The 24,132-nt window shown below is 45.0% G+C and overlaps 1 protein-coding gene across 1 annotated transcript in view; it reads right to left on the bottom strand.

Annotated features, from left to right (window-relative positions):
* The window catches only part of SLCO2B1 (solute carrier organic anion transporter family member 2B1), a 149,541-nt gene extending 125,759 nt beyond the window's left edge, over positions 1–23,782 (bottom strand). Inside the window, exon 1 of the mRNA XM_063950909.1 lies at positions 23,636–23,782. The gene's annotated coding sequence lies outside the window, so the exon portion shown is untranslated. The remainder of the gene's footprint in view (positions 1–23,635) is intronic.
* Positions 23,783–24,132: the final 350 nt, after the last annotated feature.

Genomic DNA, 24,132 nt, shown 5'->3' on the forward strand with positions numbered 1-24,132 from the left:
ACCTTATATACATTACTCCTTACAATAGTGCCCCTCATTCACATAACATCATACTAAATTGCTCCTTATTCACATTACACCACACCATATTGCTCTTTATTCTCATTACACCACACCATATTGCTCCTTATTCGCATTACACCACACCATATTGCTCTTTATTCACATTAGACCACACAGTAGTGCCCTTTCTATACGTTACGCCACACAGTAGAGCACCTTATACACATAATACCACACATTGGTAATGCATTTATACACAATACCACACAGTAATGCCCCTTACACATATGACACCCATTATTAATGCCCTTATACACATAATTTCCCTTACACGTATGCCGCACATTGTTAATGCCCTTATACACATAATGACACACATAGTGCCCCTTACACATATGTTACACATTATTAATGTCCTTATACACATAATGACACATATAGATCCTGGCGTGAGTCAACTGGCTGCTTTGCTAATGTCGGGTGCCTATTTTTTATGAAAATGTATCTTATTTGCATTGCTATGTGGTTAGGATGCACAAGCAGCTTCTGCTGATTAAAATGATATGTGGCATGCCTATATACTGTGTGCGACTGTGGCTGTATCTGCATACGAAATGCTACACACAGAATATAGGCATGCCGCATCTCATTTTAATCAGCAGAAGCTGCTGGTGCCCCTAGGCATACCAGATGCCCTAGGCAATTGCCTAGTTTGCCTATACCTAGGGCCGGCTCTGAGCTTACCACCCCTCCTTCCAACCTTGCAGTCCCTGTCCTCTTCTGCCCTCTCCTCCCCCATTGTGTCCATCCATACTCCTATAGATTGTAAGCTCATATGAGCAGGACCCTCTCCTCTTTGTGTTACCATCATTAAATTGCTAATTGCACACTGTAATTATGTATCTTTGTGAATTTGTATACTGTTTGCATTATCCTGTACTTATGTGTCTTGTTGTCCGTGTTTTGCCTAGTACAGCGCTATGGAACCCTTGTGGCACTTTATAACTAAATAAATAATAATAATAATGATAATAATAATAATAATACGGTAATAATATATGTTAGTGACAGTGGTGCGAGTAAGTTGGTTTGGCCTTGCCCTGGCGTGTATGGTGCCAGTAATTAGTATTTGTGTCGCTTAAGTGAAGTTTAAATTTACAAACTGAGGATGTCTGATCACACCATCGAACCATCGTACAAAGAGCAAACATCGCTGCTAAGAGAATGAGTGAGCCCACCTGTCACTCACTCTGCCAATAAATCCTCAGTGCAACTGCAATCACTAATCACTTGCTGCTCATGTGCAGTGCGCCTTTGGCGAATGCGCAGTGGCAAGAAATGGCTTTGCGGCATCCGGCGTGGACAATGCATGCTCCTCGAATCAGGCTGTGTCACTTATTTAATGTCTTTGCTGCTCTCCCAAACTTTGAACGAGGCAGATCCCTAAAAGACGGCAATACAGTATCTGGGTAAAGGTTCCCGGAGTAAACCGCTCTGCAACACTGCCGAAAATATTACACAATTGGTGTAAGATCGCAGCATGTGTTTCTCCAAATCTACCACAATCTACTTAAGCTGGGTACACAAAGGAGCAATATGTACCCCACTGATTTTGTCAGCCCGACTGGCTGACATATCGGACGCTTGGTACATATTGAGTGATGTTAATGAAGGACGGAACGATCATGGAAGCGGCTGTGCAATTCCATGTAATTGAAATTCTAATGCAGCGGGAGATGTCTGTAGGTGTTAGACGCTGCCTGTTTACATTAGCGAGTATCCACTATCGCAACCATCGATGGTTTCGGGCGCCAGTCAGCCTGCGTAAGGTGAAGCTTACTCAGGCTGGCCGTCGGATCCAGACACCCGTGTCCAGGGAGTCTGCGTCTGACGACACAGACCCTGGACCCGTCACGCCATCAAAACAGGGACAGCATGCCTCCGATTGGAAGAACGGTGCCAGTTCCTGCCCCCCGCTCCATCTCCCAAATGCAGACCATCGGAGTTGCACAGAAATATGAATTAGGCCCTTAGTCGCCTACAGACGTGTGTCACCAAACGGGTCTGGGACTGAGGGTCGACAACAAAAAGGTCGACACACCTTAGGTCGACCCCAAATGGTCGACACACCTTAGGTCAACATGGACAAAAGGTCGACATGGACAAAGGGTCGACATGAACAAGGTCGACATGGACAAAAGGTCGACATGAGTTTTTTATGTTTTTTTTTGGTGTGACCGGGAACCCCAATTAGTGCACCGCGTCCCCTCGCATGGCTCGCGAGCTTCGGGCATGGTGCCTTCGCTCCGCTACCGCTTCGCTCGGCACACTTTACCGTTCCAATCGTAGTCCACGTGGATCGTTAAGTATGAAAAGGTTCCAAAAAAGAAAAAAATCGTGAAAAAGTCACGTCGGCCTTTTTCCATGTCGACCTTGTTCCTGTCGACCCTTTGTCCATGTCGACCTTTTGTCCATGTCGACCTAAGGTGTGTTGACCAATTGGCGTCAACCTAAGGTGTGTCGACCTTTTTGCTGTCGACCTGGAGTCCGGATACCTCACCAAACTGGGCAGGTTTGCAGTATGGGTTAGATTATGCAGGCAGTGGCAATTGTAGGCTGTGGCAAACACAGGCGCCCAAACACTCATCTGCTATAGATAGACAATTCACTTGTGTTAAGAAACAGCTCGCCAGCTGACCTCCGACCCCCAGTATCTTGCATGATGTCATTGTGGAAAAACATTCAAAAACAAAACATGTTCGAGTTGGATTGTACAACTGAAAGCAAATAATCTGCTGTAGCCCCAACCAATGACATCAGGGTAGAAGCAATAACAAACCAAAGTGCAACAGGTATAAACTGCCAGGTGTGGTGACAGGAGTAATGTCTATGGGAATCCTGCTGGCACATATTTAGTCTATGCATTTTCCAGGCTCTGTGTTACATAGGCATGTAGTCATGTGACCGGCGCTCGGGATCCCTCTCTTAAGATTCTCACAGGAAAAGGTCTCAGCAGAGTCAACATTTTTGAACTTTTTGGGCCCTTCATATTTTTCCCAGTGAAACCCTCAAGTTAGTAATGGGCTTAAGGAACCCAAAGATTATACCCCCAAGAACCTGCCTTATTTTGACAGCACCACTGTATGCAAAGACCACGTGGCGACGGGATTTGCGTCCACTTCTGTATCACGCACTTAATGCTGTCCTGCGATCACCGTACAATCACACTGACCGCTCAACACAATAAACTCTCTTCCTGAGTGTGTAACGACTTTGTCTATCTGCATTGTATGCATGTGCTGAAACGCGTCTGTGTGAATGAGCTGCCGCATTGCTTTGTCTGCAATCAGTATTAATGAGAGAACAGGGCCCCCATAGGGAAATTGCAGGATGTTTGTCTTTACTCAGCAATAATGTCTGTACAATGTGTATTTCTGATTTACGGAGCGAGGCGAGTTCTACTGAACATCATTTGTTCCCTGATTATAGAGTTTGTATGTTTTACAGTATAATGTCTCCGCGTTTCAGTTCCATTGGTTTGCAGTCCAGTGATTCCTATAAAAAGCCTTTCCGCGAAGATTAATGGTGAAGTTGCAATTGCAGCTGTTTACATTTATCTAGAATGACAGGCGGAACAGCAGCGGAGGCTATTGTGTTGCTATCTACAGTATACAGAACAGTGACTACGCGCTGGAAGATGTTATCAGTAACTGTGTTTGCAGCACGTACCGGCAGCAGAATCTTCTGTGCAATACAGATGATGGGAAACCATAATGAGTAATCGCTCCTATATCTAATACGTAACTGATATACAGATGAAGCCCTGCTCATCTATCCCTTTAATAGTAATAACTGAGTCAGGGCAGTCAGATTTAATCCCCTGCTGTAATGACTTAATCCCCGTTCTCTCTCTATCGTATTGCTGCTGAGAACAATAGATGAAAGGTTTATGCTAATCAGCCTTGGTGCACCTAGGTGCAGCAGAGAAGGTTAGATGAGCATGGCTCCATCTGTTCTGAGTTACAGAACTACCACTTCCATTACTTACTACATTTTAGGTATTAATACATATATACATTATATTTAACCTCCGCTGCAGGAATAACCTTGAGAACATCTCACAGAGGGTCAGATCTGTGCAATCTTGGAAGCAGTGATACGACACAAGCTGCAGGGTGATTGTAAACGTCTCAGACACAGAGTGCGGGGTACTGCAGAGATTGGAAGAGGAAGACTGGGGAATCTTGCCGCCTTGTGGCAAATCTATAATTAGTTTATAGCAATAAAGAATCCGCACAGTGGTGTGCAATACATCACAATGACCCACGTGCAATCCGTTGTGCACCACCCTCTTACATAAAGGTGCAATATGCAATATCTTGCAGAATAACCAGTTTCCGTACAATTATTTCTAGATGCATAAATAACGGAAATGCAATAGTGCACATTACAGGGCAGATATTGCACCATGCGTATACCCTGCTTGGGTCAATATGTGATTTGGAAAATAATCAACAAACAAGATAACAGCCCTGTGGAATAAGGAGAGATTACCTTGATGCAGTCCTTCTCCGGCAGCACGTCCCATGTAACACTAGCCCAGGTGTGAGACAGGTATGTTCCCTTTGGATCTGCAGGCTGTTTGTAGGCGGCGTGTGCACTTTTGTTATTGGTGTGAGGTTCTGTAACCTTTAGTCACATAGTTAGCCTGGCTTACTGCATGCACCCTTTAGAGACCAACCAAGTGCAGATAGCCTGAGGCTAGCATAGATACAGTCATTAGATTGCAGGTGGTAGGTTATATATGTCAGTAAACTCACTTAGTAGATCCTGTTACACAGGTTAAATGCCACCAGTCTCCCGTGATGTAACTAAGTATTTACTGACTTAACATATGCTATCTATTCAATAGGTACAGGCGGAGCGCCTCATTTCCACTATCCCTAGGGCAAACTAATGTGGTTCTTATTTAACTCAGGGGTTTGACTTGTGTAACATCAAATCCTTAGCGGCATATGGGGGTCATTCTGACCCAATCGCACGCTGCAGTTTATCGCTGGGGTGCGATCGGGTCAGAACTGCACACGCGCCAGCACCGCAGTGCGTCACACGCAGCCGCTGCGGGCCGGGGAGCGATGAGTAACTCCCGGCCAGCACGCTAAAGCTGCGCTGGTTGGGAGCTACTCTTGAAGTCCAAAGACATCGCTGCTTTGCACTTCTGCGTGGGGGGGCCGGCACTGACATGCGGGGGCGGGCTAGCCCTGTGTCTCGGAAGAAGGGAGAATATATAAACTCCACACAGATAAGACCATGGTGGGAATTGAACCCATGACCTCAGTGCTGTGAGGCAGTAATGCTAACCATTACACCATCCACGTTGCACTCCAATTTCTAAACTGCTAGCAATACCGTGGAAAGAGGAGTGGGGTCTCACCCATATATCTCGCTGTGATGTAGTGCAAATAGGTTATGTTCAATAATATCCATATCCAGACTTAGTAATTATGAGAGTACAATGTATTCTGGGAGAGCTCAGTCAGGCTGTTTTACTGCTCTGAGCTCCCATCCCAGTCCTTCCACTGCCTCTGGGAATTACGCCGTTGTTGTCTACTGCGTTGTACTATGGTGGTCATTCCGAGTTGTTCGCTCACAAGCTGCTTTTAGCAGCTTTGCACACGCTAAGCCGCCGCCTACTGGGAGTGAATCTTAGCTTCTTAAAATTGCGAACGAAAGATTCTCAAAATTGCGATTAGCAGTTTCTGAGTAGCTCCAGACTTACTCGGCATCTGCGATCAGTTCAGTGCTTGTCGTTCCTGGTTTGACGTCACAAACACACCCAGCGTTCGCCCAGACACTCCCCCGTTTCTCCAGCCACTCCCGCGTTTTTCCCAGAAACGGTAGCGTTTTTAGCACACACCCATAAAACGGCCAGTTTCCGCCCAGAAACACCCACTTCCTGTCAATCACATTACGATCACCAGAACGAAGAAAAAACCTCGTAATGCCGTGAGTAAAAAACCTAACTGCATAGCAAATTTACTTGGCGCAGTCGCACTGCGGACATTGCGCATGCGCACTAAGCGGAAAATCGCTGCGATGCGAAGAAATTTACCGAGCGAACAACTCGGAATGACCACCCATGTTCTGTACTGTATAATATTATTTATTTATTACAGTAATTACTTATAGTAAGATATATATATATTCTCCCTGTTCTAGTGTGGGTTCCTCTGTAGTTTTGCTAATTTACCAAATCTGCAATTGCTGACGATCACATGCTGGGGTCCGCCCACCACAGGGCAAAGCCGCCCGTCATGCTAAGTGCCGCCATCGCATCGCAATTCGATCACGATCACAGCAAACTGGCTCGACCCCTGACTGCGCAGCATGGCTGCGAAGGCCGGGGCGCAGCAGCCATTTCTCCCATTGCAGCAGCTGCGTGTGACGTCACGCGGCGCCCCAAACCTGGCCCGGACCCGCCCCAATTTTGCACATACACCCACGCAACACCATATGGCTGCCCCCGACCGTCCCGCCAAGCAGATCAACTGAACATCAAAGAAACACGTCTGTTTGTTTGTTCTCTCCTTTGATGTTTCGTTGATCTGCTGCCCGGGTTGTTGAACCTGGACACAGGTGCCGGAGTGGGACCCAAACGTTGGAGCTTTTTAGGAACATTCCTTGGACTATAAGGATCAAATACCTTTCGGCTGAGGTTGTAGAGTAGACAAATCCGTTGAGTGCTCTCATGTCCCTGGCGGGAGGATACACGTAATATACTGTAATACAGGTAATATACTGTATATACACACACAAAGTGATGTAGTTTGGGTGGAGGTGGGATTCTGGGGGATATCTTAACATTTTGGGGAGAGGTACTATCACATGGGGTGGGGGGAATTAGCCAGTTAAGGGCTTAATTATGTATCTGTGTGAATGTTTACATTGTCTGTATTAGGGGTATACTCAATAAGAGTCGGATTGACATTATCGGAGACGGGACCAAAACCTGTTGGATTTGGTCCCCTTTTCCGATAGAAGCACGCGGATCGTCGGCAATTCTGCCGATCCACGTGCATTCCGGCACAGCTTTACGACAAGTCGGATTTCCCAACTTGTCGGGAAAAACAGGGCCGCATTGAATAGGTTGGAACCCCTTCCGACCTAAACCTGTCGGAAACTGCTGTCTGTCCGACAAGACGTCAGTTTCCGACAGGTAGTAATAATAATAATAATAATAATATTATTAATAATCTTTGAGCTATGATAGACTAGTCTATATCTTTACGTGCATGCTGCAGTGATTCTCCTTTCTAAGGACAGTTTCATGACCTCTGCCCCAGTTTCTCACCTCCCTAAGAAGCTGTTCATCACTTGCAGACTATGGGGGTTTTTCAGGTTTGTTAGCAAACCAAAAAAGTCAGTAATTGTGCAAAACCATGCTGCACTGCAGGTGGGGCAGATGTAACATGCGCAGAGAGAGTTAGATTTGGGTGGGTGATATTGTTTCTGTGCAGGGTAAATATTGGCTGCTTTATTTTTAGACTGCAATTTAGATTTCAGACTGAACACACTAACACTAATAACCCTTTCACATCTCACAAATAAACGGGTCAGTGTGCGATGTGAAAGCACTTCGGCCGAATTAGCGGGTCGCCTGACCTGGTAATTCAACCCAGTAAAAAAGAAGGGTTATTACCGAGTTGAATACCGTGTCAGATAGCCACCAAAGCAGAGAAAATGCCGGATCCCACCCGGTAAGGACACGTTTCTCTTACCGGGTGTGATCCTGCATTTGCGATCTGAAAGCGGTATTACTCTCTCTGCACGTGTTACATCTGCCCCACCTGCACTGCACATGGGTGGTCATTCAGAGTTTTTTCGCTAGCTGTTTTCGTTCGCAGCGTTCAGGCATAGAAGCGGCACTTCTGCGCATGCAGCGCAATGCGCACATGCAAAGTACTATCACAACAGCCAAAGTAGCATTTCAGTGGCACTGCTGGCTGCAGAGTGATTGACAGGAAAAGGGCGTTTGTGGGTGCCAACTGACCATTTTCAGGGAGTGATCCAGGATAATCAGGCGTGCCAGGAAAAACGCAGGAGTGGCTGGATGAACGCAGGGCGTGTTTGTGACATCAAATCAGGAACTGAACAGTCTGAAGTGATGGCAAGCGCTGAGTAGGTCTGGAGCTACTCTGAAACTGCACAGAATTATTTTGCAGCCGCTCTGCGATCCTTTCGGTCGCACTTCTGTTAAGCTAAGATACACTCCCAGAGGGCGGCGGCTTAGCGTTTGCACGGCTGCTAAAAGCAGCTAGCGAGCGAACAACTCGGAATGAGGGCCATGCTTTTGCCCAATTGCAAAAAGTTTTATTTGCTAACAACTCTGAATAACCCCCAATAGTCAGATAGGAAAGATCCCTAATTCTCTACACTGCAATCAGCAAGAACAACACACAACACAAAGGGACTGTTGTATTAATAACAATACAAAGCAGTAATGACTCTGCTCTTACAGGTTGTGTCTCCGAGTACATTCCCAATGTGAGAAACACTAGTGATCTTCACAGTAAAAGAACAGACTCATTAAACTGAAGGCTAAAGAAATAGGACTTTTTTCTGTGTCAAAGGCATTTATGTCACTTGAAAGATGTTACGCAAAAAAGATTCAACTCTTGCAAAGAATGTATTGTATAAGAAAGAAAACTCAGAACTGGTTACTACAATTTTCAGCTTCCTTACTACTACTATATGTAAATGTATATTTTGATACATTTATCCTGACCTAATGCCCTTATGTAAGAATTTTTTTTTTACAATTTATATTTAACTGTTGATGTTTAACAGTCATACAATATAACGGCCCAATTAGGAGATAGTGTATCATACAGTACAAATTACATTGGGGGTAATTCCAAGTTGATCGCAGCAGGAATTTTTTTTAGCAATTGGGCAAAACCATGTGCAATGCAGGGGGGGGGGCAGATATAACATGTGCAGAGAGAGATAGATTTGGGTGGGTTATTTTATTTCTGTGCAGGGTAAACTGGCTGCTTTATTTTTACACTGCAATTTAGATTGCAGATTGAACACACCCCACCCAAATCTAACTCTCTCTGCACATGTTATATCTGCCTCCCCTGCAGTGCACATGGTTTTGCCCAATTGCTAACAAAAATCCTGCTGCGACAAACTCAGAATTACCCCCATTATATAGAAAAACACAGTAAAGTTTGTACTCACAGTCATTTATGTATGTGCAGGAGGCACAACTCAAAATAATGATCTATTGATCATTAAGGAATTGAGGAATGCTTTACCTATGCTTTGCAGACCATTAAGTATATTTGCCTAGTCTCCAGGATCGGCCAGGAGGCTCCTGAAAATCGATTGGCGCTCCTGGTTCCCAGGAAAGGCGGAAAAGTCTCCAGCAGTCGCCTCACCGCCCTGACAGCCACCCTCACCGCCCTTAGCTATACTTCAAAGTGGGCGTTCCAGGGAGGCAGATGACGCTGTATCGCTTCATCATAGTCCCGCCCCCGCTATTCAGTGCTTGTAATCTGGGCATTGAATAGCAGGGGCAGAGCCATGATGACGCAATAGCACATCCACGCACATGTACAACCAAGCCATTATGATGCCACATCCCCTGTTTTACCGACCTGGCTTCCCCTGTATTTGGTTTTGGTTCTCATTCATCATTATGTTTTGGTTTTGCCAAAACCACCCTCACAAGAGTTGGTTTTGGATCTGTATTTTTTTTTTTTTAAATGACTAAAAACAGCTAAAATCATCTTTGAACTCAATACTAATTGTAAAGCGCAATGGAATATGCTGCGCTATATAAGAAACTGCTAATAAATAAATAAATAAATATATAACATTAATTTCCATTAATTTCCAGTAAATTTAAACCACCTCACAGCTCACAATATTCTTTACCAATATTGGTCAAAGGCTGGATGGCTAAACTAAGCAACAGAGCAGCGGCACAAACACACGGCAGTTTAAAAGACTGTAGCACATCTATGAAATTTTGCCAGACAGCAGTGACAGACAGGACGGCAATTTAACTATATGACCCCAAAGAAAACGAGAATGTTTTCATTAATCATGAACTACTGTAGATCAGAGCCTGAAGGCAGTACAGGGAAATAGAGGTGGAGTATGCATGTAGTGGAAGGCAGGTAAAGGATTGATTGATTGATTGATTGATTATATAATTGATTGATTTAAATGATTGATTGATTGATTGATTCATTCATTGAAATTATTAATTAAGAAAATGTAAGATACAGATAGACTGGTTTGGGGTTTGCAAACTATTCATTTTCTTGGGTTCTCTTTCAACCCTTGTCAGGAATCCTTGGTTGTCATTGTATTCTTTTCTGGTTAAAAATGTGTTGAAAATTAGTAATGTATTAGAGCAATAGCCAATAAAAACATTTGTCTATGTAAAAAAGACCGTCCCCAATGAGCCCCCAAAATACAGTCCATTATGAAAAGAAAATTGGTGCAAGGTGTAATTGTCCTTGGGCTCTCTCACCCACTCTTATGTTGTATATTAAATAAGACCTGTACAGTTTAACAAACTAAGCACTTCAGTGACAGGGGCTGACACTTTTGTGGCTGAAGTGCTTGGCTTTTTTGGGAACCCACAAAACAATTTTTTGGAGGGTCTACCTCAGATGCCTTTCCAAACATCAGGATTTGGATAAAAAATAATTACACATACAAGAGGTGGATTTTTTGGTCTTATACCCAGGCATTACAATGATCTTCTTTTTATCACAGGTAAGTACTGCTGCCACTGGTGGTTGACTTACTTTTATACAAACATCCTGATCCTCAACATCCACATAAACATCCTCATTAGTATCAGATCAGGGACATATTAACAGAGTACTGAATGTGGCCTATGTGGCATCCTTATCTGGGCCTCCTCCTCTCTAGCAGTGCAGTAGACTCTGTCAGCACTAGAGTCACTAGGAGACCCAAGCACTGTGTCATGGTCTAGTGCCCTTGCACACATCTCAAGAGAAATGGCACAGCGGACATTTTCCCGGTGAATTTTCTACTGCAGATGCACAAAATGCCAGGAAAATGGTTGCCGCACCATTTTCTCAGTGATTTGTCTAGTGCTGTTGCCACCAATGGGGAGGTCTGGAGGGGTAAGTATTCAAGAAACGGATGCATGATGTGCAACCTGGTTTTGACATGTAAATAATTGCTGCTTTAAAAAAAAAAAAGTCAAAAAGTCCTGCACCTCCGACAACTCAGAGTCTATTACATGTAGGTGTTTTTGGTCATGTTGGTAAATGTAGACAGACGGTGATTATTTTCTGATTTCACTTACACAGTTTTGATATCGCTTCATTGTCCAGTGGTCACCTCAGTAGTGTAATGTATAACAGGTGTATACAGTATACATGGGTACATACTGTACACTACGTGGTGTTAGTTGGGTTTTATAGATGTGCGGATTATTGATAGATAAGCTATATGGCTTGGAATGTTGTAAAAAGTTGTAAAGTATATTTTTCACATGGTAAATATCTTTCTTTTTATGCATGTCTGGTTTGGTATTATATGTTTCTTTTGTAAATATGTAGCAAGGCAACTTTTGCATAATTGTTAAAGGTATTGTACATGGGATGCATACAGCATCTGGCTGCCGGGACGCCAGTGGTCATGTGACTGACGCCTGAATCCCGGATCACCAAATGCCGGGATGCTTACGGTGAGTATCGGGGTTCAGGGTTAGGGTTCGGAACCCGGGGTGGAGGGTTAGGGCAGGGCACTAGGGTTAGTTAGCCTTAGGGTTAGACAAAGCCGACCTCCCCCTCCCACTACCAGAGGGTTAGAGATAGGGTAGGGGACAGGGGGTGTAGAAAGACTTACCCTCTCCCCTCCGCTTCGCTCGCAACCAGGTTACTAAAGGGAGTAGTTGTGGCGTGGTTAGTGAAAGAACTATCCTGCCGGTCTAGCTCCTCCCCCTCACATCAGAGGTTCTTTCTCCAACTTGGTTCTAGCATCTAACCTCTGCTCAGGGGAAGCGCCCCCTCAGCTATCACAGGCAGACTGGTAGTCCCAGGGCAAAAAACACACCCCCATGGGACTGACTGTCTGACAAGCATACTTGTACCTGTAGTAGGCCTCAGCCTTAAAGGGAACCAGCCACATTGGTGTTCTGCTTCGTGGTCAGGGGCATAACTACCGGAGACAGCGGAGTCGGTTGCCACCGGGCTCCAGCCCTAAAGGGGGCACCTCCTCCGTTGTCCCCTGTTCTGGGTCCTTCTGTTCCTGCAATAAGCGGAGCCGCCGAGTGAGCGCACCTCCTTTGGTCGCGGGCGTCAGTAACAACTGACTGAGGGCCTAATTCAAGGTTGATCGCAGCAACAACTTTGTTAGCAGTTGGGCAAAACTATGCTGCACTGCAGGGGGGGCAGATGTAACGGTATCCGGACTCCAGGTCGACAGCACAAAGGTCGACACACTTTAGGTCGACACCAATTGGTCGACACACATTAGGTCGACAGGGTCAAAAGGTCGACAGGGTCAAAAGGTCGACAGGAACAAGGTCGACATGGAAAAAGGTCGACATGAGTTTTTCATGATTTTTTTCTTTTTTTGAACTTTTTCATACTTAACGATCCACGTGGACTACGATTGGAACGGTAAAGTGTGCCGAGCGAAGCGGTAGCGGAGCGAAGGCACCATGCGAGGGGACGCGGTGCACTAATTCGGGTTCCCGTTCACTCTACGAAGAAAACGACACCAAAAAAACATAAAAAACTCATGTCGACCTTTTTCCATGTCGACCTTGTTCCTGTCGACCTTTTGACCCTGTTGACCTTTTGACCCCGTCGACCTAATGTGTGTCGACCAAATGGTGTCGACCTAAAGTGTGTCGACCTTTGTGCTGTCGACCCTGAGTCCCAGACCCGATGTAACATGTGCAGAGAGAGTTAGATTTGGGTGGGGTATGTTCAAACTAAAATCTAAATTGCAGTGCAAAAATAAAACAGCAAGTAATAACCCACCCAAAGCTACCTCTCTCTGCACATGTTACATCTGCCCCCCCCCTGCAAAGCACTTGGTTTTGCCCAACTGCTAACAAATTTGCTGCTGTGATCAACTCTGAATTACACCCTGAGACCCAGAGCTTACAGAGGAGCCGGTGGGGGGAGACAGTGCAGAAGGAGAGAGAGGAGGCTGAGGCGGTTGTCTGTGCAGAGTCTGAGAGCCAGATTAAAGAGGTGGTGGTGGTGGTGGGGGGGGGGGGGGGGGCAGGGGTGAGTACAGTCGCCTGCTATATTGTGCTGCTGCCTGGGTGAATGATGTAGCTGAGCTGCTTGCCTTGGATGCTGCGTTGCTGCATGCCGCCGCGGCTCCGCCCCCTGATTGGGTCGCTATTCTATAGAGTGTGACAACAGTGTCACTGAAAGTCCTGGCTGGAAGTACCAGGCAGCCAGGCAGCAACAGCATCACTCCCTTCCCTGCTTTGCCATCCAGTAATCCGTGAAGCTCCTCTCCCTCCTCAGCCTCCTTCAACAAGGGACATGGACTGGAGTAGGGATGGCCATCGGTGGGGTGTCCATCAATGGTTGCCACCGATGATACCATTGACTGTAACCATTGATAGTACACAAACCATCTATGGTGAATCATCGACAGTTTGCACCACTCGATGGCCACCACTGAAAAGTGCTGGCTGGTCTGCGGACCAATGAAAAATCGAAGGGGGGGGGGGTGGCTTAGTGGGTGTCAGGGACAGAGCTACGTGTCCCGGTAACACATAAAAAAAAAATTACATATATATATTTGGTTATACCTTTCCATTGATGGAGGGAAACCATCTGGTTCTCCCCCATCGATGATAAAAGTATTCCACATCGTCCATAAACTATCGATGATTTTGGATCATCAATGGTCGATGGCCATCCCTAGACTGGAGCCTCTGGCAGTGTGACGATACATGGAGCTGTAGGAGGAACGGCAAGCGACCACTGCTACTGTAGACCAGGATCAATAAAAATAATATTAAAACTAGAAATGTGCTCCGGAAATTTTTTGCGGGTTTTGTGTTTTGGTTTTGGATTCAGTTCCGCCGTCGTGTTTTGGATTCTGACGTGTTTTGGCAAAACCTTCCTTAAGAATTTTTGTCGGATTCGGGTGTTTTTTTGGATTCGGGTGGTTTTTTTCAAAACCCCCTCAGAAACAGCTTAAATCATAGAATTTGGGGGTAATTTTGACCCCATAGTATTTTTAACCTCAATAACCATAATTTCCACTCATTTCCAGTCTATTCTGAACACCTCACACCTCACAATATTATTTTTAGTCCTAAAATTTGCACCGAGGTCGCTGGATGACTAAGCTAAGTGACACAAGTGGGCGGCACAAACACCTGGCCTATCTAGGAGTGTCACTTAAAAAAATAAGCCCCAAACATCACATGTGCAGAGATAAATAAAAAAAAAAGAGGTGCAAGATGGAATTGTCCTTGGACCCTCCCTCCCACCCTTATGTTGTATAAACAGGACATGCACACTTTAACAAACCCATCATTTCTGCCACAGGGTCTGCCACACGACTGTGGCTGAAATGACTGGTTGGTTTGGGCCCCCACCAAAAAAGAAGCAATCAATCTCTCCTTGCACAAACTGGCTCTACAGAGGCAAGATGTCCACCTCATCATCATCGTCCGATTCCTCACCCCTTTCACTGTGTACATCGCCCTCCTCACAGAGTATTAATTCATCCCCACTGGAATCCACCATCTCAGGTCCCTGTGTTCTTTCTGGAGGCAATTGCTGGTGAATGTCTCCACGGAGGAATTGATGAACATAATCTTTTGATGAACATAATCTTCTTCAAATTTTCTGGAAGTAACTTCGTACGCCGATTGCTGACAAGGTGACCGGCTGCACTAAACACTCTTTCGGAGTACACACTGGAGGGTGGGCAACTTAGGTAAAATAAAGCCAGTTTCTGCAAGGGCCTCCAAATTGCCTCTTTTTCCTGCCAGTATACGTACGGACTGTCTGACTTGCCTACTTGGATGCTGTCACTCATATAATCCTCCACCATTCTTTCAATGGTGACAGAATCATATGCAGTGACAGTAGACGATATGTCAGTAATCGTTGGCAGGTCCTTCAGTCCGGACCAGATGTCAGCACTCGCTCCAGACTGCCAGCAGGTGGGCTCGGAATTCTTAGCCTTTTCCTCGCAGCCCAAGTTGTGGGAGAATGTGAAGGAGGAGCTGTTGATGGGTCACATTCCGCTTGACTTGATAAGTTTCTCACCAGCAGGTTTTTGAACATGTGCAGACTTGTGTCTGCCGGAAAGAGAGATACAATGTAGGCTTTAAACCTAGGATCTAGCACGGTGGCCAAAATGTAGTGCTGTGATTTCAACAGATTGACCACCCATGAATCCTGGTTAAACGAATTAAGGGCTCCATCCACAAGTCCCACATGCCTAGCGGAATCGCTCTGTTTTAGCTCCTCCTTCAATCTCTCCAGCTTCTTCTGCAAAAGCCTGATGAGGGGAATGACCTGACTCAGGCTGGCAGTGTCTGAACTGACTTCACGTGTGGCAAGTTCAAAAGGTTGCAGAACCTTGCACATTGTTGAAATCAGTCTCCACTGCACTTGAGTCAGGTGCATTCCCCCTCCTTTGCCTATATCGTAGGCAGATGTATAGGCTTGAAAAGCATATGGAGGGTTGAATTCCCCCTCGTTACCACCTCTTGCTTCAGATGATGGCAGGGCAGGTTCAGGAGTGTTTGCTGGTGCTCCAGTCTTCGGCACGCGGTGGCTGAATGCCGAAAGTGGCCCGCAATTCTTCAGGCCACCGACAGCATCTCTTGTACACCCTTGACGTTTTTTTAAATAATTCTGCACCACCAAATTCAATGTATGTGCAAAACATGGGACGTGCTGGAATTTTCCCACATGTAATGCACGCACAATATTGGTGGCGTTGTCCGATGTCACAAATCCCCAGGAGAGTCCAATTGGGGTAAGCCATTCTGCGATGATGTTCCTCAGTTTCCGTAAGAGGTTGTCAGCTGTATGCTCTTATGGAAAGTGGTGATACAAAGCGTAGCCTGCCTAGGAACGAGTTGGCGTTTGCGAGATGCTGCTACTGTTGCCGCCGCCGCTGTTGTTGCTGCGGGAGGCAATACATCTACCCAGTGGGCTGTCACAGTCATACAGTCCTGAGTCTGCCCTGCTCCACTTGTCCACATGTCCGTGGTTAAGTGGACAATGGGTACAACTGGATTTTTTAGGACACTGGTGACTCTTTTTCTGACGTCTGTGTACATTCTCGGTATCGCCTGCCTAGAGAAATGAAACCTAGATGGTATTTGGTACCGGGGACACAGTACCTCAAGCAATTCTCTAATTCCCTGTGAATTAACGGTGGATACCAGACACACGTTTAACACCAACACAGCTGCCAAGGCCTCAGTTATCTGCTTTGCAGCAGGATGACTGCTGTGATATTTCATCTTCCTCGCAAAGGACTGTTGGACAGTCAATTGCTTACTGGAAGTAGTACAAGTGGTCTTCCAACTTCCCCTCTGGGATGACGATCGACTCCCAGCAGCAACAACAGCAGCGCCGGCAGCAGTAGGCTTTACACTCAAGGATGCATCGGAGGAATCCCAGGCAGGAGAGGACTCGTCAGACTTGCCAGTGACATGGCCTGCAGGACTATTGGCTTTCCTGGGTAAGGAGGAAATTGGCACTGAGGGAGTTGGTGGTGTGGTTTGCAGGAGCTTGGGTACAAGTGGAAGGGATTTAGTTGTCAGTGGACTCATTTAGTTGTCAGTGGACTGGAGCAATTTTCCTGTACAAAGAGAGGAGGAGATAGATTTCGGAAATTATGTTTAGGGGAATCCTCATGGATTTTTCAAGCTAGACACTCTGTATCCTAATGGCCTCAATGAAGCCTTGGACTATTCCTGTTTAGATTAAATAAATGGTCAATTCTGTCCATTTAAAATCTCTTTCCTTTATCTGTATATTAAATTAAGTATCTAGTTTCTTTAGCCTAGCCATATCCTTAATAATTTTTTAAAATCTATAGATAACTCTACATTCTACATATATATAGGTCATTGGATTTGCTAATAATTTATTAGATCATTGGCCAGTAATGTATGGCCTATTACAAAATTGAGATATTTTTTTAAATTAGCTAAAAATAATAACTAATTATTTATCACTTAACAAAAGTTGGCTGTTAGAATTATAAGAACGAAGTTATCTATAAATAACTCACTAAAATCTTTAAATCCGGAGATTATTATGTTTTTTTTTGTTGTTTTTGTATTTGTGTATGCACTTATTTATAAGTAGAAGTATATTATAGTTTATTTTAATTTATGTTAGTTTATTATTTATATTATATTTTCTAATTTTTTTATTCTTATTTTATTTATACATCTTTCTTTGTTCATATGTACAAAAAATGTTTTTGGGTTGTAATGATGGTGCAAAGCAAATAGATAGTTAATGAGCTACAGGCCGATAACCTTTTCAGATTGATATATTCTTTTCTTTTTTCTATTTTTATTTATTTTATTTTATGTATGTAGGATACTATAGCTGTCAGCCTTACAATCTATGAATAAACAATTTTCTAGAGAAAAATGTAAAAGATCGGAATGAATTTATATAGTATTAGTAATTGGTGTTATGTTTAAAATAGTATAGCACCCAAAAGGTCTCTCTTTCTATGAACCAATATATGCCTAGCAGTCTATGTCTAACACTAAAGTAATTATACAATCTAACTCTTTCAGCACATGTAAGGCGCCCAAAACTTTATTGTGATTACCTTAACCTTTCTTAAGCTAGCTTATCACTAAAATAACTTGACACCACACCGAAATAAAGACACGGACACGGTAGCTGGAGTTAAAGGTCAGACGATATTTATTGATCGCTGACCAACTCTTTAAACTATAATTGAAATTGAAGTGTTATTAATTTAGATTGTGAAATTAAATTTAGATTTGAGGATGGCAAAGGAAAGTCGCTACCAGACACCAGCTCCAGTCACCTAGATGAAAACCATCACACCAAGGAGGGTAGTACCCAGATCCCGCCTCCTACCTGCATAACCCGCATTGTGCTGGCGTCACCACTCTTTTATCTGGCAAACATTTGGTTCCCGCAGGGGAACGTCTAAATGTACAACCGCAAGAGAAGGACACACCTGCCGTCCTTCTTAAGAGGGTGCCCCACAATGACCACTTATGACCATACAATGAGAAATGGCAAGAGGAAGTCTGAGCCACATGACCTTGCCCTATATACTCTCCTGAGACCAACCCCTTACAGCCTGACTGACAACCCTTTGATCCTATTGGAAAAAACCCACCAAACAATATGATCTGCCTAGTAACTGCTTAGTCATCACACAACCAATCACAAAAAGTTGGACTCTTATATGGCTTCAGGCTTATGCAGCTTTCAGCTAATCTTATATCTGCCTCCCTTGCAGTGCACATGGTTTTGCCCAACTGCTAACAAAAATCCTGCTGCGATCAACTTTGAATTACCCCCTATATGTATACTGCTGGTCACCAAAATGCTGCACTGTCCTACTATATACTGGTCACAATAATGCAGCACAGAGATAGTATACTTGACACAGAGCTGCAAGATACAGCAATGGCCTACTGTACAGTACTACTATAATTATATACTGGTGGTCACCAATATGCTGCACTGTCCTACTATATACTGCCCACAATAATGCAGCACAGAGATAGTATACTTGACACAGAGCTGCAAGATACAGCAATGGCCTACTGTACTGTACTGTACTATATGTATACTGCTGGTCACCAAAATGCTGCACTGTCCTACTATATACTGCTCACAATAATGCAGCACAGAGATAGTATACTTGACACAGAGCTGCAAAATACACAGCAAGGGCCTACTGTACTGTACTATATATGTATACTGCTGGTCACCAAAATGCTTCACTGTCCTACTATATACTGCTCACAATAATGCAGCACAGAGATATTATACTTGACACAGAGCTGTAAGATACAGCATTGGCCTACTGTACTATACTATATATGTATATACTGCTGGTCACCAAAATGCTGCACTGTCCTACTATATACTGCTCAAAAATAATGCAGCACAGAGATAGTATACTTGACACAGAGCTGCAAGATACAGCAATGGCCTACTGTACTGTACTACTATAATTATTTACTGGTTGTCCCCAGTCCCCACAATGCAGCACACTGATCAGATATGTGCAGCACACTGAGCAGAGATATGGAGCGTTTTCAGGCAGAGAATGCAGATATTTTCAGCACACTGAGCACAGATATTTTCAGCACACTGAGCACAGATATTTGCAGCACACTGAGCACAGATACAGAGCTTTTCAGGGAGAGAACGCTACCACGTCCTCTCCGTTTAATCTCTAATGCACGAGTGAAAATGGTGGCGACGCGCGGCTGTTTATATAAAATACGAATCTCTTGAGAATCCGACAGCAGGATGATGACTATCAGCCGCGTTCAGGTTAACCAAGCAAGTCGGGAAGATCCGAAGCTGCCTCGGAACCGTGTAAAATAGGTGAAGTTCGGGAGGGGGTTCGGATCTCGGAGAACCGAACCTGCTCATCTCTAATCAAAACATTCCTGTCTTAGCATGGTTCTGTCAGTCCTGAGTGTGGGTGAGGATTTGGTATAAACCAGAGCGGTCCGGACTCCACACGAACTCCTACAGCAATCTCAGCAATTGTGGAGTTGGAATTGCGCGTCCCCGTCCATCCCAGTCCGGGAGGTTATGAGACAGCAGTGACCAGGGAGATAGATTACAGCTCCCTGTATGGTCCGTACTGTTCCGTTTTTTTACCACATCCCTGGATCATACTGGCGAGACACCCCCCGTCCTGTCCAGAAGCTAATACCACTCCATTAAGTCTGCAGCATGGCTAACAGCTATCAGCATGTGAGTATGACTTCCCACCGACTGCACTCACACACTTGTGTTTCAAAAATATATAATATATATAAGGTGCCCCCCCAGGGGCGTTTTAAGAGAGGAGGAGGCCCGTGTTCAGCCTCCTCCGTTCGGCCCCCTCCTGTCTGCCCGGAGCACTGTAGAGTCTGAGCACTAGAGGGCTCAAACTCTACTGCGCATGCGCAGATCTCCGGGAAAATGGTGCAGCGGCCATTTCCCCTGAGATTTCTCTACTGCACATGGACAGAACTCCGTGAAAATGGCCGCTGAGCCATTTTCACGGAGTTCTAATAGTGCTGCGAATGCCGGCTCTGGACTTCGGAGGGGTGAGTATTTTAAAAATGGGTGCAGAGTGTGCGGTGGTGGCCCCCTCAGGACTCAGGGGCCAGTGTGCACCACACACACTGCACCCATCCTAGAAACGCCAGTGTGCCCCCCTCAGTACTGCTATCCTATTAGTACTGTGCTCCAGCGTCCCCTCACTATTGTCAACACCTGTGACCCTCCAGGGCCAGCCCTCATACCCCAGGTGTTCCTGTCTCCTCAGTATTGTCAACACCTGTGACCCTTCAGGGCCAGCCCTCATACCCCAGGCGTTCCTGTCTCCTCAGTATTGGCCTCACCAATATACCAGCCTAATATTTTCCTCAGTACCACTGCCCTGTGCCCCGTCAGTATTATCATATCCTCCACAGTAGCGGATCTTGCCACGGGCAAGCAGGACTTTTGCCCGGGGCGCCGCCTTCCGGAGGGCGCCGGCGCCAACCGGAGGGCGCCGCACCAGGGCAAGATCCGCTACTGCCCAGCTGCCCTCCGCTACGGCCCCCAGCTTCCCGCTGTGACCCGCTGCCCGCTCCGAAGGGAACTAGAGGCGTAGCGTCTAGTTTCCCTTCATGGAGAGGACCTTTACTGTGCGGTGCGCGATGACGTCATCGCGCACCGCACAGTGTTTCAGCAGCGCTACTCTGAACAGGGGGCTTAACTGACCACGCTCCCTGCATGAATCTACGCCCCCTACTTCCCGCCCGGGGCGCAAACAGCGCTGGAACCGGCCCTGATCCTCCAACATGTCACACACAAAAATCGGTACAAACTAGAAAAGAGGGCGTGGCCACAGATAAAAGGGGGCATTTTTCCTATACTTTCAATGGAAGTTTGGAGAGCCAAAAATCGGCATAGACCATAAAAAAAAGGTCCTGTACCTATTAAAAAGGTCCAGCTGGAGGGTATGTATCATTCACCTGTCACCTCACTATATCAGTCCCTAAGTACAGCAAGTTTTCTCCCTCTGTAGTAGCCTACTCTGTTATCGCACTCTGTGTTCCATAGGTAACTTTTCCTCTGTGCCCCCTCAGTGCCCGCTCAATACCATCCTCATGTGCCCCCGCAGTACCAGTACCCTGTGACCATCAGTCAGACTCCAGAGCCACTCAGTGCCTGTCCCCAGTGTCCCCTCAGTTATTGCCCCTTTGTCCCATAGAGATAGTCCCCTGTGCCACTCTGTACCAGTCTCCTATGACCCTTACTAAAAGTCCCCTGTATCCCCGCAGAGATCTGCTTAAAGGGGGAGGGGGCTGTGTGGTGTGGGGGGATCTGAGTGAATGTACCTATATCGTGTGTACTTGTGACTATGTTGCTGCACCTTGAAAAAGGTCCTTGTTTGGACCGAAACGTCGGTGAACTTTGTAACCACTTGGAACTGTGAGATGTTTTTTGTTTTTTTCATCCTTTCTAAATAAATAGTTTTTTTACAGTTACACAAGTCTGGAGAGGGCTATCATTTCCACGGTTGTGGAAAACACCGCACTGTACTATGTGTCCCCACCCGTGCCATAAATATATAAATAACAAGAATTACGATAATGCATGAAGATATGTAAAAAGATATTCAATTAAAACAAGGATGCACTCAGCAATACTAGAATTTGATATTAATGAGGAGCGTATAATCAGGGCTATATCAATTTTGTACAACTAGCTATAGCTAATGGAGAGAGTGCACACACATAAATATATCACATTTTGACAGTTTTCAAAACTTTTTCTCCATTTCCACTAATAATAAATTTTAGCAGAAACTGACAATTCTACCTCGGTACCTGAGCCTGGCTCTTGCTGTGCCTGACAGACAATACGTAATTCACTTTCATAGAATGCTGATATTTACACAGTTATCCCCAGCTAGGCTGATGCTGGAAGACACAGAGCGGGGCTTCGTGACGAGCAGATTAGGCATGGACTACCGCCAGGTAAGGGTTACTGTGCATGCTGGTGCAATATGCTGAACAGAGATCCATACAGACTTATGGGGTCTATACTAAGCATTGGGTGGAGATAAAGTACCAGCCAATCAGCTCCTAATTGTCATGTCACAGGCTGTGTTTGAAAAATGATTGGAGCTGATTGGCCGGTACTTTATCTCTGTTTCTCCTTATCTCCATTCATGTCTTACTAAATAGACCCCTTAAACCAGTGATGGGGAACCTTTGGCACTCCGGATGTTGCTGAACTACATGTCCCAGCATGCCCTGTAACAGTTTTAGCATAGCCAAGGAGCAAAACTGTAGCATGGCATACTGGTATGTGTAGTTCAACAACAGCTGGAGCAGTGGCAAACGCAGGATTTGCGTGGGGGGGTTTCCAGAACTGGGTGGAGCCAAGCACAGGGGTGGGGACTGAGGTGACCCAGTATATGCTGGGTCCATAAAACTAGTGTGTGTGTATTTAAATATATATATATATATATATATATACACACACATATACATATCTACATATTTTTTTTACATTTATATACCGTATACACACACACACACATACACACATATACATATACACATAGAATATTAAACATGCATACATATATATATATATATATATATAATATATACACACACACACACACACACACACACACACACAGTGCACATATATATATCATATGTGTGCGTGTGTTTATATGTATGTATATACATGTGTATATATGTATGCACATGGATATATATGTACTATAATTAAAATAAAGTAAACTTTTATTTAGCACTTACAAGTGCCACCAGGAAGACAGCAGGCTGCAGAGGATACTAGACAGCCATTAATAATACTCGGCTCTCAAAATGCGAGGGGAGAGGAGGGGGGGGGGGTTCTGGCTGCTCGGAACCCCCCCTGTGTGCGCCACTGAGCTGGAGTGCCAAAGATTCCCCATCACTGCCCTTATTGCCTTATTTACCAATGGGTAAAAGAACTCTGACTTAATAATACTCGGCTCGCAAAATGCGAGGGGAGAGGAGGGGGGGTTCTGGGTGCTCGGAAACCCCCCCTTGCGTGCGCCACTGAGCTGGAGTGCCAAATATTCCCCATCACTGCCCTCATTGCCTTATTTACCAATGGGTAAAAGAACTCTGACTGACACATATTGAAGTATCTGGTGCAGGTCTGATTTTGCCTGTTTCTGCAGATAATTGTTGATAAATATTGATAAATTGGTGAGAAAAATACTACGTCACACCAGATACAAAGTAGAAGATTAATAGAAGAATAATAAGGCGCTGCGGACCCCTTGTGGCGCCATATAAATAATGGATAATAATAATAGTAATGAAATGGGCACTCACCAATCTGAGTTTAGTCTACATGGGATCCCCAGACAGAGAACGATGCAGAGAATTATCCTCTCAGTCCATAAACCCACAATGTGTCTCCTGCTGTCCCATGCACTAAGGACTGGTCTCCGCTATCTGGTCTCCACATGGGAGGCTGGAGCGTCCTGCTTTCCTAATAAATACCATCAGTAAGAGACGGAACCAGAGAAAGGAACAGCCAGCTCACTTACTTCTTGATTTACAAGTTACAAATAGATCTTTGTTCTCTTATTTCCCAATTATTTTGCTGACACTCGTCAATGACAGACTTTTTTCCGGAAATACAGGAAGTATAATGAGCAGTGATTTACATCTGACGGTGCTGTATCCTGATTAAAGCCTCCGCCGACAGTATACTGCAGGCTACTGGATGTTATAGATTATTATATGACATTACCATGAAATATATATATAACTGTGATCTGCAATTTTTAATGAAAAGTTACAGTTTATACGTTTTTAATATCTCG

Source organism: Pseudophryne corroboree, chromosome 2 (genome assembly GCF_028390025.1).
Source record: "Pseudophryne corroboree isolate aPseCor3 chromosome 2, aPseCor3.hap2, whole genome shotgun sequence".
NCBI lineage: Eukaryota > Metazoa > Chordata > Amphibia > Anura > Myobatrachidae > Pseudophryne > Pseudophryne corroboree.